Below are 5,726 nucleotides of genomic sequence, written 5' to 3' on the forward strand. Positions count from 1 at the left end.
TTAAGGTGGTCCTATATTGTAATTGTAAATTGGGAAAGCCTCAAGTCGGACTCAATAATTTATTTTTGGATTTAGTATAAAGGAAAGTTGTTTTTTTTGTGGTAGAGTGTGATCAAAGGGAATTCTTGATCCAATGCAGATATATGTGTAATGTCAGTTTGCAAACTTATATCTGAGATCTAGTGTTGAATATGTTTTAATTAGAGAAGTGTCTGGTGCAGTTAAGGCACAATGAGTAGACATAGAGAGTGTATTTGGCAAAGAAATTGTTGTGGAAAATTGCTTATTGGTATTGTTCTGAAAAGAATAGTACTAAGGCTAGTTGGCTAGTGAGTTTGGTGGTCTTGCCCCTGAAGTTGTTTGGATAGTGGGTCCTTCTACTTTCCACAACTTCTAATAGGGTTTGAATCTCCTAATAGGGATTCAAAGTCCCCTAATAGGGATTCAAAGTCTCCTAACAAGGACTCACAAGTACTAAATGTATTTCATTGAATTTTAATAGGGCCCATCCTCTCACAAGGAACTTATATATTAATAGATCATTTTTGGGTACCATCCCCATTGGAGTTTTTCCTTTAATCAAGTGTTTCCCTAGTTAAAAAATATGGTGTTATTGTGTATGGTTATCTTCTTATGGTTGTTACATTTGTTGATTATATGTTTTATATTTAATAAGGTTAATAAGAGTTTTTTTAATTTGATAATTAATTCACCCCTCCACAACCACTCCCCCCCCCTAGTTATGTTGGTTAACTTCACTTTCTAACAATTGGTATCAAAGCATCAGGTCCTTGAAGGAAAATATTAACAAATTAAGGAGAGCTATGGTGAGTAATTTTTTAAAATAAAGTTTGAAGTTTGATGGAGTTAATTATGAGAGTTGGAAAGAGAAGATGAAGACACATTTTCTATGCATGGGTTTGGGATATTGGCTAATAACTAAGAGCAAGAAAGAAGTGGTTGAAGAACAAAAGTTTGAGGAGTGTATTGAACATCAGAGAGAATTTTTTATGTGCAATATGCATGCTATGAAACACTTTTGACAACTCTTCCTAAAAATGAGTACAAATAGGTAAAATCTTTAAATTTAGCACATAAATTTTGGAAAACTTTGAAATCCACTTTTGAAGGTGATAAGTATGCTAGAATGGTTAGATTCCAAAATTGTATATGTTTATTTCAAGAAGCTAAAATGATGTAAAATGAATCTATAAGAAGTTATTTTGGTAGAATATTAGAAATTGTTGCAAGAATTGAGGCTTGTAATAGAAAGAAATATGAAGATGAAATTGTAAGAAAGATCTTGAAAACTTTAACACTTGCATATAAGTAGATAGTATAGATTATTGAGTAGGTTATACCTTGCATGGAGAATTTCACAAGAGAAACTCTTCTTGGAAGATTGGGATTAGTTGAGATTAGTTTGAGACAAAGTGGAGATTTGAATTGAGAACTTTCAGTGCATTAAGTGTTTAACCTACATTGACAAGAAGTGCAAGTACTAGTGGAGATTATGCTAGCAATAGTAGAGGAAAATCATAAGAGGACAAGAAGATTGACGAAAGAATTACCTTACTTGTAAGAAGAGAACCTAGAGATAAGAAAATCTTTAAATGTTGGACTTGTAATGAATATGATCATTATGCCTCTAAGCTCCCTAAGCGAGTGAAAAAGTATAGAAGGAACTTTAAGCCTAGGAAGACTAGAGAATGTCTTTGTGCAAATGATGAACATTTAGAAGCTAGTGTGGAAAGATTTTTTTATGAAAGTGATGAAATCATATTTGTAGCTATTAAGGAGGAAATTCCTAAAAAAGAAGAAGTTAGAGAAGAGAAGCATTCATGTTACAAGTAGAAAAGAAGAAATATGATAGGATTATAGATAGTGGTTGTTCTCATCATATGACTTGAGATATGAACAAGTTCATTGAGTTCACCAACTATGATGGAGGAATTGTTAGAGTTGGAAACAATGCAACTTGTCACATAAAAGGAATAGGATATATAACTCTTGATGGAAAGACTAAGACTAATGATGTTTATTTTGTTGATGGTTTAAAACATAACCTATTGAGTGTTGGACAAATTGACAAGGGATATTAGTTGATATTCATAGAGAAGACATGTATTAGCAAGGATAAAGATGGTAAGTCAATTGGTATTGGTATAAGGACAAGAGGTAATGGTTTTTAGTTGAATCCTACTACTATGACATGCTTAGTTACTAAACTTAATGATAGTTAGTTATGTTACAAAAGGTTTTGTCACATAAACTTTGATAATATTGTGAAGATTAGTAGTACACTTATTGTTAGAGATTTTCTTGAAATTGTGAAGCCTAATAACATGGTATGTAAGGAATGTATTTTGATGAAGCAGAAGAAAAGTTCTTTTTCGAGCAAGAAGTTTACTACATCAGCAAAGTTGGAGATAGTACACCCAAACTTGGATGGTCCTACAAAAACAAGAGCATTCTTTGGTGAAAGGCATTTATTATTGATGATTTTACTAGAATGATGTGGGTAGAATTTATTAGAGAGAAGTTTGAAGCATCTAAAAAGTTTAAGGTGTTTAAGAATAGAGTTGAAAATGAATCTAGCTTGAAAATTAAATATCTAAGATCTGATAGAGGTGGAGAGTTTAATTTAAATGAGTTTAATGAATTTTTTGAAGTGAAGGACATTAAAAGATAGCTTTCAACCCCTGAGACACTTGAGAAAAATAGTATAATAGAGAGGAGAAATAGATCAATAACAGAGGAAGCAAGAGCTATGATATTTGAAAAGAATATTGCAAAGATATTCTAGAGAACTAGATCACTGAACTTGTCTTTTTCTCAACTGATACAAGATTCTTCTGAGCTTAGTTCCAACTAGCAGTGCTTAGTTAGAGTATAACATTAGTGTGACATTAATGACAATATACAATTGAATAATTGTTATCAAAAATCTCCCTCTTTGGCATTGATGGCAACACAAAATGTCATTATACAAAAAAAACTTAGAGCAATCAAATGATTTATAAGATTTTATAATATCCTTAGTTCCATTCTGATTATCCATCCATCCGTGAGAACCCCCTTTGAGATTCTCCCTCTCCCATCTTATCTTTAGACTCCATCAGATCAAGATCTGCCTCTTGTAGATCACTGCCTTTGATTACACCAATCTCTCTCAATGAATATATGATATGATTCTCTCCCTCTTTGACATCACATGGCTAAGACTTGAATGATTCTTTTATAATGTACCTTATGTACCGATTCATTTGCAATGAGCTCTGACTACTTTGCATCAATTTGATAGTTCTTCAATGAAGCTTAGTTGATGCATCACTAATCTATACTCTAGTGAGCACTAGATAGGGGAATGACCCCTAGCTTTCCTCTTAGATACAAAAATGCATCCTTAGGTAATGGTTTGGTAAATATGTTAGCAACCTGCTCCTTTGTGTTAACATATTCCACTCTAACCTCTTTATCTTAAACTAATTCTCTTAGAAAATGATACTTGATTGTAATGTGTTTTATCTTGGTGTGCATTATTGGATTTTTAGATATATTGAGTGCACTTGTATTATCATAATAAATAATCACTAGATCATTGATTTCTTCCTTCATTTTTGATAGCAGTTGCTTGAACCACATTATATTGGAACAATCAACTGTTGCTACAACATATTTTGCCTCTACTATAGATTGAGAGATGTAATTAAGCTTCTTACTTGTCTAAGATACTAACCCCTTTCCAGGAAAGAATGCTCCTTCATTTGTGTTGTTCATGTCATCAATGCTTCTAGCCCAATCAACATCAGTAAAGGATTTCAACTTGAAGTTCCCTCCTTTCTTATACCATAGACCACATTCTTGAGTACCCTTTAGATATCTCATAATTATTTTAATTGCTATCATATGATTTTCTATAGGATTTGTAGAAAGCCTTGCAACTATACCAATTGCTAATACAATATTAGGTCTTGTATGAATAGCATACTGAAGTTTTCTAATTATAGATATATAGGTAGTCTGATTTACCTCTTTTAAATCATCATCCTTGGATAACTTGTGTCCAGTAGACATAGGTGTTCCAATTGGTTTGGAATATTCCATTCCAAAGGTCTTCAATTTCTCTTTGATATATTTTGACCGAGTAATGTAAATGCCATCCTTCATTCGATGAACTTGTAAACCAACAAAGAATTTTATTTCTCCAAACATTGACATTTTAAACTCTTTCCTCATTTCTTTAGAAAATGACTTGCATAAGTCATCATGACCTATAAACAGGATATCATCCACATATATTTCTATTAGCCTCTTTAATATACAGGCTATTGTTATCATTGGTTCTCTAAAAAATAATCTTTATTAGATATCCATGAAGTCTCTCATACCATGCTCTAGGAGCTTGCTTTAAACCATATAAAGCTTTGTGTAACTTATAGATCATGTCTCTTTTGTTTAGATCAATGAAACCTTTAGGCTGATCAATGTAGACTTCTTCTAGAATTCCATTCAAGAAAACTAATTTTACATCCATTTGATACACTTTGAATCCTTTAAATGCAATATATGCAAGTAGTGTCCTTACACCTTCAAGTCTAGCAACACAAGAAAATGTTTCTCCATAGTCTATGTCTTCTTCTTGTGTGTATCCTTTGCACACTAGCCTTTCCTTATTCCTTGAGACTTCTCCATTTTTATTCAATTTATGTTTGAATACCCACTTTGTACCAATTACATTTTTATCCTTGGGTCTAGGATCAAGAGTCCAAATATTGTTTCTTTCAATTTTCTCAATCTCTTCATTCATTCCCTCTATCCAACTTTCATTTTTCAATGCATCATTAACAATTCTAGGTCTAAATTTAGTAAGAAAACATGTAACTTTTAGGTTTTTCTTGTCATTGTACCCTTTTTCTGATCTCCAATTATTTTCTTAGGTGCATGATGCCTTCTGACATATCCAAAAAGTACAAGTATCTTTTTTCTAGATTCTAGACAAGATTCACTTGTTCACCATGCTCAAAGGTTCTATAAATTTCCAAATTCTACTCTTTTTCTATTGTTTGAGACTCAGTTCCCATAGAATGTGACTTAGGTTCCTCTATGTAAGGCTCAATTTGAACTATTTCCAACTTAAGTTGCATTGGTTGCAACTCAATTGACACTCCAGACTTGGATGACTCGAGTGGGGTAACTTGTTAAGTGCTAGGTAAAGTATCATTTTCAAAGGAGACAAACCTTATGTAATCTTCTAGTTCTTTTTTTCTTTGTTCTTCACTCTTATATGAAAACTCATCAATTTTTACATGTGTACTTTCTACAACCTTGTGAGTAGTAAGATTCAAACATTTGTATGCTTTGCTCTTGTTGGAGTATCCTAGGAAAAAGCTTTCATCACTTTTCATGTCAAACTTTCCTTTCCTTAACTATTTTAGGATATAATTTTTTCTTCCAAATACTTTGAAATAATATACATTAGGTTTATAGCCATACCATAATTCATAAGGTGTTTGATCTATACCTTTCTTTAGTTGAACTTGGTTCAAGGTACTAATTGTTGTGCTGATTACTTCCTTCTAGTGTTTGGTTGCAACACTTTTCTCTATCATCAGTGTCCTTGTACAATCCATGATGGATCTATTTATTCTTTCTTCTATGCCATTCTACTAAGGTGTACCAAGTGTAAATACCTATCTTTTGATTTATCTTTTGTTGCAAAATTC

This window comes from Cupressus sempervirens, chromosome 3 (assembly GCF_028749045.1).
Source record: "Cupressus sempervirens isolate cs-2001-9-10 chromosome 3, ASM2874904v1, whole genome shotgun sequence".
Taxonomy (NCBI): domain Eukaryota; kingdom Viridiplantae; phylum Streptophyta; class Pinopsida; order Cupressales; family Cupressaceae; genus Cupressus; species Cupressus sempervirens.